The sequence below is a fragment of the Artibeus jamaicensis genome, unplaced genomic scaffold (assembly GCF_021234435.1).
Source record: "Artibeus jamaicensis isolate MK-2021 breed Jamaican fruit bat unplaced genomic scaffold, CSHL_Jam_final contig_426, whole genome shotgun sequence".
In the NCBI taxonomy this organism is placed as follows: Eukaryota; Metazoa; Chordata; class Mammalia; order Chiroptera; family Phyllostomidae; genus Artibeus; species Artibeus jamaicensis.
In genome coordinates, this window is record NW_026521826.1 from 3553207 (window position 1) to 3566524 (window position 13318).

Genomic DNA, 13318 nt, shown 5'->3' on the forward strand with positions numbered 1-13318 from the left:
TGGATAGAAAAGCTTTGGTACATTTACACAATGAAATTCTACTTGGTGAAAAAGAAAGAGGTCCTATACTTTGTGACAGCATAGATGAATCTGGAGAACATTATGCTAAGTGAAATAAGCCAGTCAGAGAAAGACAAATATCATATGATCTCATTGATATGTGGGATCTAATGAGCAAAATTAACAAAATAGAAACTAACTCATAGAGGCAGAGAACCAGGACAGCTTCAGAGGGGAGGAGAGTTGGAAGGGAAGATAAAAGGATTAAGGAAAAAACCTCAGAGACAAAGACAACAATTTGGTGAGTACCAGAGGGAAGGGGGTTGGGGAAGATAGAAGAGAGTAAAGGGGGGATAAATGGAGATGGAAGGAGACTTGACTTTGGATGGTGAACACACAATACAATATACAGATGTTGTATTATAGAATTGTACACCTGAAACCTACCTAATTTTATTAACCAATGTTACCCCCCAAATTTTAATAAAAACAAACAAAAATAATTTAAAAAGAAAGAAAGTTCATGAAGAAAACACCAGAGTTGAAGTATCGAAGTAACTGCTAGCCATACCTTAACCCATCCTCCATCACACCTCTCGTTCCCTGGAGCAAATGGTTGAGTTCATCAGTCTGCTCAGTTCAGAGAACACTGTTATTTTTTGTCACTACAAATGCCCTTCTTTCGTTTCATGCTTTTATTTATTTACTCCCTTTTTTTCCTCATTCTCTGCTCACAATTCCCTATTTCCTGCCTTCAAAAGTAGTCATTCTAATGTGCTTGATGTGCAAGGTTTCATTTGCTGATGGTCTTCTAAAACCAGTAGTGTTTTGTGTACATGTGTTTTTTATTTCTGTAAATGTACTGTATTATGAAATTATTCATTCTGCTTTTACTTTTTCTCTTTATACTTTGAAGTGTGTTTTTAATATCCATCCTTGAAGCCTCATGTAAATCTAAACCTTTGCTTTTAGCAGCTAAGTAATATTCCATATCCTGTGGGGTTCACTGCCTTTTACTATTATTCCCCCGTAATGATGGACAACTTGATTGCCCCCAGCTCCCTACCCGCACAAACAGCTCTGTGGTGAATAATCTCACGCATCACCCCTCCGGACTCAGGAATGGGATTGCTGGGTGTTTGTACTTTAGCTTGTCTAAGGACTGCTGAGTCGCTCTTCAGAATGGCTGTAGCAGTCTGAACCCCCCAGCAGGGTGAGTCTTACATCCCTTCATTCCTTTCAACACTGGCCAGTCTTTTGCTGTCTAATTTTTGCCAGTGTGCCAAATGTAGAGTGATATTTGTAATATAAATTAAGAGCAATGTTGTATTATCCGAATAGCAAACAATATGGCTTAATTAAAGCTCTTAATACTTAATAAAATGTAAAGCTTTAGTTTCCTTTTTCCTTTCATTGCTAGCTCTGACACATGCAAATGTCATCACTGAGGAGGATGTCCTTTTAATTGTACCCCCAACCTCAAGACCTGTCTGTGGGCCCTAAATTTTACTGGAATAACTGGTGTGAGGAACCACTTCTGGGCTTTTTTTCTTCCTTTCCGTCTCTTTAACAACTTTATTGAGAAATTTGCATACGTTAAAATTTATTGTGTATACACAATTTAAAGTGTACACACAATTCAGTGGTTTTTAGTATATGCATGAGGTGATACAGTTATCACCACAATCTAATTTTAGAACAGTTTTGTTCCCCTGAGAAGAAATCTCATGTGCATTAGAAGACACTCCCCTTGCCCCATTTTCTGTCTTTTAATTCATAAAGATGACATGCTTTCACAATTTAAATGGCAAATTGGTGTTTTTAAAAATGTTTACCTAGAAATTCCATCAGGTTTTTAAATAGCAATTAGACAGTTTGTGTAATAAAAAGCCAGATTTAGACTGGCACTGATAACACATCTGTTCAGTTGTTGCTCTTCACTCATGAGCAGGAGCATTGTTTTTCCTCAGGCTTTGGAAGAGTCTTCGGGGACAGGTGAGGATCACAAAGACATGGGCATCACCACCAAAGTCTGTAAGGTGTGTGCTGTCAGGCTAAGAAAGAAGGGTCTTTTGTTGGTTAATAACTGTTTTTATATCTTTAGATGGTCAAGGGTTAGAGATTGGTATAGGAAAGCTCAATAAGCATTTCTGGCATGTGCACTATTTATGATTTTGCTCTGCACTTGGGTATAATAAAGGTTAATCAAAGACAAGGAATATTTATGTTCCTTGTGGCACTTTTCTTTAAAGCTGACTTACTAACATAAACACCAAGAGAATAATTACAGCAGTGAAATGAACAAGAAGTTTGAGGAGTTCTACATTTTAAAAGACATTCTAGGCAGTTAGTGCAGTGAGTGGAGAGTTCTAAAAGCTTTTATGAGGGGTAATGACAGTAAGGAAAGGAAGGAGGACATTGCCAGTGAAACAAGCAAGCACATCAATAACCTTTCAGACATTGTTCATTTTCTCAGTTCGACAGGTAGCTGCTTATTCTTGCTGTGATATGCTCACTCCATCTTTCTTCTCAGCATTTCTGTCTTTAGTAGTTTAGGTAGAGTGTGTGCAAATCCCAGATTCATTTCAACATTTCTTCACAAATTATTTGTGTTGTGTTCAGGCCATGAGATTGAAAGGCAACAAATGCTGTTACTTACATTTACAGTTTAAATACAACATAGTTGAGAAGCAAGAGTTTTTGGCTTTTCTTGAATCTCTGTCTGGTTTCGCCTCCTCGCCTCCACCATGGCCACAAGGGTGACCCAGAAGAACTACAAGGTGTCCACCTCTGGTCCCCAGGCCTTCAGCAGCTGCTTAGACTCAAATGGGCCCAGCATCAGCTCCTCAGCCTTTTCCCTGGTGGGCAGCAGCTACCATGGTAGCCTGGGTGCCAACGTGAATCTGGCCACGGGTTTTGGCAGAGCTGGGCATATGTGGAGCATCAGAGTCATCCAAGTGAATCAGAGCCAGTCGAGCCCCCTGAAGTTGGAGGTGGACCCCAACATCCAGGCCATGTGCAACCAGGAGAAGGAACAGATCAAGAGCCTCAACAACAAATTTGTTTCCTTCATTGGTAAGGTGTAGAGTCTGGAGCAGGAGAATAAGATTCTGGAGACCAAGTGGACCTTCCTACAGCAGCAGCAGCAGATAACTCAGAGTAAAATGAATGACATGTTGGAGAGCTACATCAACAATCTTCGGTGGCAGCTGGAAAGGCTGGCCCAGGAGAAACTGAGGCTATAGGCACAGTTTGGAAACATGCAGGGGCTGACAAGATCAACAAGCACACAGAGATGGGGGATAAATTTGTCCTCATCAAGAAGGATGTGGATGAAGCTTATATGCACAAGGTAGAGCTGGAGTCCACCGAGAAAGGCTGACCAATGAGATCAACTTCTACAGGCAGCTGTATGAAGAGGAGATTCCCAAGCTGCAGACCCAGATCTCTGCCATGTTCGTGGTGCTGTCAATAGACAACAACTGCTCCCTGGACTTGGATGGCAGCATTGCTGAGGTTGAGGCCCAGAACAAGGAGATCACCAACTGCAGCTGGGCTGAGACTGACACCATGCACCAGATCAATTATGAGGAGCTGCAGACATCGACTGGGAAGCACGGGATGACCTGCATCACACAAAGTCAGAGATTTCTGAGGTAAACTGGAACATCAGCCAACTGCAGACTGAGATCAATGGCCTCAAAGGCCTGAGGGCTTCTCTGGAGGCCACCAGCATTGATGCCAAACAGTGTGGGGAGCTGGCCATCAAGGTTGCTCAGGCCAAAATGGCTGGGCTGGAAGCTGCTCTGAGAACCACCAAGCAGGACATGGCCTAGAAGCTGAATAGTACTAGGAGCTCGTGAACATCAAACTGGCCCTGGACCTGTTGACCACAAGCTGCTGGAGGATGAGGAGAACCAAACTGGGTCTGGGATTCAGAACATGAGCATCTATACTGAGACTACCAGCCACTACTCAGGTGAGCTGAGCCTGGCTTACAGGCACCTCCACAACGACCTGGGCTTCTAGGCCAATATGGGCTCTGGTGGGGCCTCTGGATCCTTCAGCTGCACCAGCACCAGCTTCTCCAAGATGGTGGTTGTGAGGAAGATTGAGACCCACCATGGAAAGCTGGTGTCTGAGTCATCTGATGTCCTGCCCAAGTGAATGATCACTGCAGTCCCTCCTGTCCTCCAAGCCAGCAGGATAAGAGCTGTGCTGGGACCAGAGGGCACAGGAGACCCACCTGAGGCTCAGCCCCAGTCTTCAGTTCACCTTTGGGTGGGGGAGTTTACTGCCTGGGGACTCCCTCTTACCTATGCTCTAGACTAAAACCCAAATCAGATGTTCTTCCCAAAATAAAGTCTCAACTGTGTCTGCTAACTCTAATACATACATACAGACAGACATACATACAACATAGTTGTACCAGTCATCCAGATTCTGAATCTATTGAGGAAATGATATGGAACTAGGTAGGGCATGGGAACTAGTTATGAACTAGAGTTTTCTCTTGAAGTGGCGGCCTCTCCTTATATAGGATTGCACAGGCCATGCCACTGGGGGCTATGCTCTCCTCAGCCTTCCCTGTTTATCTGCCTTTAGGTGCTCTTTGTACAGGTAAACCCAAGGCACCGAGGTAGTTTTCTGGGGTGGGGGAGGGTCGGGGGAGGGTATGGGTCATAGTCTTTTAATTTCTGCTCCTTTTTTTTCTTTCCTTTCCCTTTAGTTAGGGGCTTTAATAGAAATTTGTCATCAAATTACTATTTCTACTGCAAAAGTCCAAAGTCCAAAGTCCAAACACTACAACCACATACTTGGGGAACTGATTAAATATCACAGCACATATAGTATTCTGGCTGATAATTTAGGCAGGTTGAATTTTATGCAATAGAAATACAAGTAAAAATTTATTTCTATGAAAGAATTATTTATGCAATTTGGTAATTCTTTTTAGGGGGAAATGAATTATCTTTGAACTAGGAACATAGAGTAGGGAAGTTATGACTTGCCAAAGGCACTACTTCAAAACATACATGACGGAATAAGTAGATATAGTTCATCAATGAAATAGTAGATGAGGCCCTGGCTGGTGCCACTCAGTGGATTGAGCGCACCCCTACAAACCAAAGGGTTGCCGGTTCGATTCCCAGTCCAGCTACGTGCCTGGGTTGCGGGCCAGGTCCCCAGAAGGGAGCACGCAATAGGCAACCACACATTGGTGTTTCTCTCCTTCTCTTTCTCCCTCCCTTCCTCCCTTCCCCTCTCTCTTAAATAAATAAATAAATAAATAAATAAATAAATAAATAAATAAAATCTTTTTTTAAAAAAGAAAGATCATTTGATGATACTGTAATCAATAGAGAAATTTAAGTTATCAGTTACATTGTTTCGTGTTAGGAAACTTTTAAACTTGTTCAACCACTGGGTGGCACTGCAGTCTAAATTTACTCATTCTTTCAACAGTTCCTTTTAAGTGTTTGGGCTGACAATTGAATGCCAGAGAAGACTAGGTGAAGCACAGTGTGCAGGGTAAACTGACCAGTGCTACTTAGAAACAGACTGAAGCCTGTCTCAGACCCCTTTTCAGAAAGCTATGGAAAAAGGTGAGGTTTCTCAAAAAATGCTTTTTTTAACTGACTTTTTTAAAAATTAATTTTATTTAGTTATTTTTCAAGTACAGTTTTTTGTCTATTTTTCCCATCCCAGCCTCCCCCGCCCCTTGCTCCCCACCTCCCTCCCATTTCCACCCCCCTTAGTTCTCGTCCCTGTGTCCTTCCTATTTGTTCCTCCAAATCCCACCCCCTTTTCCTCAACTTCCCTTCCTTCTCCCCTCTGGTCACTATCCCCTTGTTCTCTATTTCAGTGTCTTTGTTTTTTGTTTTTTGTTTTTTTTTTTCTGTTTGCTTGCTTGTTTTGTTGTTTAGCTTCCTGTTAAAGGTGAGATCATATGGTATTTGTCTTTCAGCACCTGGCCTATTTCACTCAGCATAATGCTTTCCAGTTCCATCCATGTTGTTGCAAAAGGTAGTAGCTCCTTCTTTCTCTCTGCAGCATAGAATTCCATTGTGTATATGTACCACAATTTTTTGATCCAATCATTTACTGATGGGCACCTAGGTTGCTTCCAACTCTTGGCTATTGTAAATTGTGCTGCTATGAACATTGTGGTGCATAGGTTCTTTGATATTGATGTTTTAGGATTCTCAGGATATAATCCCAGCAGTGGAATTGCTGGGTCAAAAGGCAGGTCGATTTTTATCTTTCTGAGAAAATTCCATACTGTTTTCCATAATGGTTGTACCAGTCTGCAATCCCACCAGCAGTGAACTAAGGACCCCTTTTCCCCACAACCTCTCCAACATTTGTTGTTTATTACTTTTTTTATGATAGCCATCCTGACCAGTGTAAAGTGGTATCTCATTGTGGTTTTAATTTGCATCTCTCTGATAGCTAACAATATTGAGCATCTCTTCATGCGTCTCTGGATCATCTGTATGTCCTCCTTGGAGAGGTGTCTGTTCAAGTCCTTTTCCCACTTTTTAATTGGGTTAGTTGTCTTCTTAGAGTGCAGTTGTGTGAGTTCTTTGTATATTTTGGAGATTAAACCTTTGTCTGAGGTATGACTGGTGAATATGTTTTCCCATACAGTTGGTTATCTTTTTAATTTAATACTGTTTTCTTTAGCCACGCAGAAGCTTTTTATTTTGATGAGATCCCATTTGTTTATTCTTTCCTTTATATTCCTTGCTCTAGGGGACAGGAACAGTCTTTATCTAAAGCAAACATCTGATTAGCACAAGAAAACCAAAAAGAAAAAGGAAAAAAAAGGAACAAAGTAAATTACATGGTCTTTCTTTGCTGCAAAAGTCTTTTTTCTTGGAAATCAGATGAAAAACAATCTCCCTCCACACTCCTGATGCTTAAATAGCACCATGAGGACAATCTTTAATTCTACAAATTGCTTTAAGGAAAATGTTTGAAAATTATCTTTCACTGATGTTGAATCTGTCAAAATAACGGTCAGTTCATAGAAGTAATTTATATTTTTGTTGTCTCCCTACTATGGGACCAAAGAGATTTTGCAGGAATTTTTGTTATTGATTTTGTTTTTAGTCATTTCACTGAGCTTAAGACTTGTTTGAATACTTAGGTGATGACAGAGTAATTAAGAGTTCTGCATGCCTGGTGGTGTTTCAGGCGGGTACCTGTTACATCCGCCAACATTTCGGGCGGTTCTTTACCTCTCCTCCTCAGGCTTCCGGACCCGCTTTACTGTTGTCGCGTTGTGCAGTGGTAGCCACTTCCCCTGCTTTCCCACTAAGTCACGAGGCTCTTGCTTCTTTTAAGAGCAGATGATATTTCATTGTATTATTTTGAGAACAAAAAATGAATTTGGGGAGTGGGGGGAAATACTAATTAAGTACCAGGCAGGGTGCTATTATATACACTTTCATATTCAATATCTAATATAAGCCTGAACCTAGCCAACCTTTGTCCTCTGATAGGATTCCACTGTTGCTGTGATTGCGATAAGAATTGGGTGATTTTAATTTTTGTGAATCCAAGCTGAGAAACCTTAAAATAATTTACACCAAAAATGGCATTGGGGGTGATTGAAATTAAGTGTGCTATTCTAAAAAGAAAGGGTGTCAGAAAGCCACAGATCCATCAGGCTGCAGTCGGAGTCTCTCACTGCATGTTCCATGCTGCTCCAGGTCTTCAAAGGCTTATACTTTGAAGTATTAGATGGAACAGGCACATGACCACAGCATAGAGGGAAGTCGGTTCACCAGCATGAAACAGGAGGAAAAGATTAAAATGAGACCCAGGGGTAAGAGATCAACAAGTGAGTAAACAGGATCTCACTGATTCCTCATTCAAGGAGGTGGCTGGTCAAAGGGATGGCAGAGAAAAGCCAAAAGAACCCACAGAGCCACAACCTCTTTGGCCCGGGACAAGGCCATGCCTCCAGCACAGTCAGTATCTATTCAGGCAAGAGCTGGGGGGCCTGGGTTGCAATTCAGGAGTACGAACAGTGAGCAGATTATTTGATACAGCTCACTCATTTATAATTGCCCCCAGTACCTTTGTTCAGAAACACTTTCTTTTCTCTTCATTAATTTGTATCTCCACAAACTTACAAGTTTTCTTTTATTTCTCATTCATTCATCCATTTCTTATCAAACTCACTCCAATCATGCTTTCATTCCCCCTGTTCTACCAAAACCACTCTTGTCAAGGTCAAGGATGACCCCCACAAGGCCAAACTCTATCTGTTTTCACTTTGTGGGACTGACCAGTTGAGCCCTCTTGCACACAGCCGATCCCTCGTAGGAGCTGCCTTCATTGTAACATTTTCTTCCCTGGGACCCCAGGCTTTCCTCCTTTGAGTACAGAATGCCTTCCTAGTCCCCTTGGGAGTTTTTCCTCATCTCCTGACTTCTTAGCAGTGGAACGACCCAGGGCTCAGTGCTTGGGCTCCTTGTCTTCTTTACCCACAATCGCTCTTCTTGTAGCTCTCATGTCATCTCGTGGTTTTAAAGGTCATCTCTGTGCTGATGGCAGCTACACTTGTCCCTACACCCTGGACCTCCTCTCTGAGACTTGGACTTCCTACTGCCTACTCAACACCTCCACACAGATGTCTAATGTGCTAATGTGTCCAGACCTAAATCTGACCCTCCGGTTACGGCTGCTGTATTAATGACCTTCCTTGGCTCCGTCACGGGCAGCTCCAGCCATCCAGTGCCTGGGCCAAAAATCTGGGACTCATCCATGATCGATTTCTGTCTCACACCCCACGTCTGCAGCAAAACAAATGAATGTAAGATCCCTGCATTTAAGAGATTTATATGATATTTGAGGGTGGGGGTGGAAGGCTGGAGAAAAGAAAAGATAAATTATATAGGGTGTACAAAACAATAAGAACGCAGGGACAGTGGGAGATTCAGCCTCTGACAAGCGGGAGGAATACCTTTTCCTCCAAGTCAGGCAAGACAAGCTGCTGGCAGGTGTGGAAGTGCAGAGAGGCCGTAAGCTTGCTGTAGGCTCACCCTGCTGTGAGAACGGACAGGCAAGACCACGCTCCAGGTGAGAGGGGCAAGAGGGGGTGAGGTCGGGATGGAGCAGAGTCATGAGGACCAGCTTATACAACAGAGCAGCCCGAGAGGAAGTGAAGATGGAGGATGTCCTCCAGGCCTCTCTTAGGGCTCAGCTGCCACTGGACATTTGGCAACTGTGAGTTCCCTCCTGGCACTTTAGACTGGCCATGGCGTGGGAGGGGACCGAGGGAACGACACAGGCTTGGGTTTTACAGTGTGGCGCAGCAGAGGGACAAAAGGGTAAGTCAAACTTCTTTTTCAGCTTGCCTCCATGTCAGGGAAAGCCCCTGGTTGTAGGGTGCTAGGCGGAATGTGCAGGTATTGCCTGTCGCTCATAGATTTTTTTTAGCAGAACTGATCACTGTCCGAATTTCTCTGTACAGAAGACTGGCTTAAAAACGAAGATGGAGAAAGTATGGGTATGTAGCCTGTTCTTACAGGCTATTGCTATTTTCTAAATATTTACAGAGTGGTTTCCTGGTCACACTGAGGAGAGTATCACAGTACTTTCTCTCCCCTGCATGGAGCTTTGCACGTTCTATTTGGTGATGAATTATCTATCTTTCTGAGTTTCTGGTGCTGGATATTGACTGGTTCCCCACCTCCTCTCTCACCCAGAGCGTCGAGGGCCACTTGCAGAGCACTCTCCAGCAGGGCCTCCTTGGGAAAAAAAAACTGCTGACCCACGAAAAGCAGAACGTGGGATCATTAGCCTTACGCCGTCCCTTTGGTGCATCGCGACGCGAGTCTTGGGAAGGCTTGAGGCAGGGTATTTTTCCCCAAGTTGCCCTTTGTGGTTGCCTCTATTGATATCTTGGAGACTCCTGGGGTATACGGAGGTGCTGAAGACACTTTAACAGGCGGTGGAGAGGCTGGGAACCCAGCACTGGATGCACCGCTGCACTAGGTCTGGCTGGGACTGCTGTTCCTTTGTCGAGAAGGCACGGTGAGCCGTGGCCAGGGTTCCATCTCTTGCGGCTCAGCCCTGCGGTTCCTCTCGGGTTCCCGTGCTCTGTAGTGGGCACTGCAAGGGAGTTCGTGGATCAGTGCTGGGGATAATCAATTGGTGAGCGAAGACCAGCCGAGCTTAGAGGGCCACAGTTAGAGTCTTCAGGCAGAGGTTGTGGAACTTAAGACCGGGCGGTCTTGGGACCTTGTCCGAAGAAACACGGATTAAGGGAGGATGCATTAGGTTCTGGGAGAGTCTTCCCTGCCAGCCCCGCTCTGGCTGCCCGGACCCCGGGCTAGATCCCAGCCCGCAGGCAATAGAGCCAGCACCTCCCCTACCACGCAGTTTACCTCCTCTCTGCACCGCTAGGCGGCGATACGCTCCACGCTCAGCGGCCCTGCTTCCTAAGATGGGAGGCCCCCAGTCAAGCAAGCCCCGGGAATCCGGGATTCAGAAAGAGGAACCAGGCCCTTGCTCTCAACCACAGCTCGTGCTCTCCGGGAGTTTGGAGCATGGTCCCGGGTCTGGAGGAAGCGGTTCTAATACCACTTGATTCAAATACCACAATCACCACAGAGGTAAAGAAGAGCAACCCTAGTACCTCCAAACCCCCTTGATCCTCCCCTATTATCGCTCCCTTCTGAAATTATGACCATCGTCATGAGTTCCAACACTGTAAAAATAGAATCATCTTGTACAATTACGTTTTTCTGTCTGGTTCCTTTCACTCAATACTATACCCGTGACATTCATCCAGGCTGCTGTGTGTAGATACAGTTCATTCATTAAATCACTGTATATCGCATTGTATGAATATACTACAATGTGTTTATCCATTTTTCTGTTGATGGACATATTTTTTTGTTTATTTTGGACTCTTACAAACCAGTCTGCTATGAATATTTATCTCATGTCTTTTTAAAAATTTTTTAAGAAAGATTTTATTTATTTATCTTGAGAGGTAAAGGGAAGGAGAGAAGGAGAGAAATATCAATGTATGGTTGCCTCTCATGTGTCCCTTGCTGGGAACTGGCCTGCAACCCAGCCATGTGCCCTGACTGGGAATCGAACCGCAATCTTTTTTGGTTCACAGGCCCGCACTCAATCCACTGAGCTACACCAGCCAGGGCTCATGTCTTTGGTGCACATGTATTTGCATCGCTATTGGATTTGTAGCTAATAGTGGAAATGGCTCGGTTATTAGATGAGAGTACGGTCAGCTAATACTGCTGACCATTTCCCAAACAGCTGTTCCAATTTACTCTCCCACTAGCAGTACTTGAGAGATCCTGTTACTTCACATTCTTGTAACACTTAGCATTACCAACCTTTAAAATTTTCGTTATAGTGGTCTGTACTATTATCGATTGTTTTTTTAGTTCCAGATTTGTGTTATATTTTTTAATTTTTATTTTAATTGTTCAAGTATAGTTTTCTGTTTTTTTATTCCCATCCCAGCCCACCCACCCAGCCCTCCCCACCTCCCTCCCATTTCCACCCCCCTTAGTTTTTGTCCATGTGTCCTTTATACTTGTTCCCGTAAACCCTTCCCCTTTTCCCCTGAAATTCCCTCCCCTTTCCCCTCTGGTCACTGTCAGCCTGTTCTCTATTTCAGTGTCTTTGGTTATATTTGTGTGTTTGTTTTGTTGTTTAGGTTCCTGTTAAAGGTGAGATCATATGGTATTTGTCTTTTACTGCCTGGCTTATTTCATTTAGCATAATGCTTTCCAGTTCCATCCATGCTGTTGCAAAGGGTAGGAGCTCCTTCTTTCTTTCTGCTACATAGAATTCCATTGTATAAATGTACCATAGTTTTTTGATCCATTCATTTTGTGTTATTTTTTTCATGCAGTGCAGTAATTGAATATTGAACAGCCTACATAAGTGGGTGTTCAATATTCAGCCACTTATTAATGATATATATAAAATTATATATAATTGTTATTTACCATTATATGTATAATTAACCATTACATAATTGTTTTTAAGATTTACAACACATTTTCATGCATATCTCATCTGGCCCTTCTAACTACAAATAAGGCTCCTGTATATTCACCCTACATTGCTGATGAAGAAATCAGACTTAGAGATCTCAGGTGACTGTGTCACACAGCTACTGAACAGAAGAGGCTGAGTTGGAGGTGACAGATGCGCCAAATTCAACTTTCATGGTGCTTAAAACACTCTAGAATGCACGCCATATTTTTATAATCTCTCCATAAAGCGGGCCTATATTAACTTATTCCAGTCTTGATTACTTCCATTTGAAATGACTGTGTACAACTCGGAAGCATCATTTACCCCTCCATCCCATGCCTGTAAATTCATTAAGATAAGACTGAAAGTAGGAGTCATGAAATATCAGGAATTTACCAGGTTAAAAGTCAATATATTTCAAAAGGTTTGTTTTTGTGACTGCGAATTGAAGCTGAGAGTGCTCTGGACAGAGGGACTCCAGGCAGAGCTGGCAGAGGGCAGGTCAAGTAACCAGGATGAAGGATGGGGCTGTAATAAGTTGTGTTAAATCAGAAAAGTTGAGAAAAAATAGAGTTCATGAGTACAGAATTTACATTGTTATGTTCATCATGATAGTTAAAATTTTATGTCAATTTGTTTTTAATTGGGGGAAAATTCAATAAAGTGATAGGAGAAGCCTCAATTTCAGCATTTGCCTATTATTAAGTTTCTATCGAAACAAGGCCAGAACACCATATATAAAGTACAAGCACATTGAAAGTTTGCTTTTAATGTATTTATGCCAGACAATTTTATATCAGTTTCCCTGGAAACTAAGACATACTTACTTAGATGTAAAACATTCTGGATTTTTTGCCATGCAGAATTGAATTATTTGGTTACTTACGCAAAACTGCATATGAATGAAGTTCTTCCTTGTTCTTCTGAAACAAAAGAACACAATTTCTTTAAGTCATTTCAAAGAGACCATCTTAAGAACCTAGCACAGATTTCTGATAGACTTAAAAGTATTTCTCCACTACGTTGCCTTTAACAGACTATCTACTACAACTGATGACATTATCAGTCACACACAAAAAAGATACCAAGTTTCTGGTATCCAGTTTTACTATTACTCATAGACTTTTCATACAGCCTTTTATGTTCTGATCTTACAAGCTTTGCTAATTTACCAGCTACAGATGCCTCTCAAGTGACCCCTTCCTCCCCCTGCCCCCAAGTAGTGAGTAGGTAAGAAACTGGCAATATTATGCAGAAAAAAAACTCTGCGCAACAGATCTCTACT

The 13318-nt window shown here is 42.7% G+C and overlaps 1 long non-coding RNA gene and 1 pseudogene across 4 annotated transcripts in view; one reads left to right on the forward strand and one right to left on the reverse strand.

Annotated features, from left to right (window-relative positions):
• Window positions 1-13318, reverse strand: part of LOC119056673 (uncharacterized) — a 41035-nt gene that overhangs the window by 5780 nt on the left and 21937 nt on the right. For 2 of the 4 annotated variants that reach the window (XR_008391730.1, XR_008391726.1), the window contains 2 exons: window positions 12920-12956; window positions 6311-10128 (listed from right to left, as the gene is read on the reverse strand). This is a non-coding gene — a long non-coding RNA (uncharacterized LOC119056673). Of the gene's footprint in view, window positions 1-6310; window positions 10258-12919; window positions 12957-13318 lie in introns of those variants that run through there. The other 2 variants (XR_008391728.1, XR_008391729.1) reach the window with 2 other exon arrangements.
• LOC119056682 (keratin, type II cytoskeletal 8-like) lies at window positions 2374-4205 on the forward strand (annotated as a pseudogene).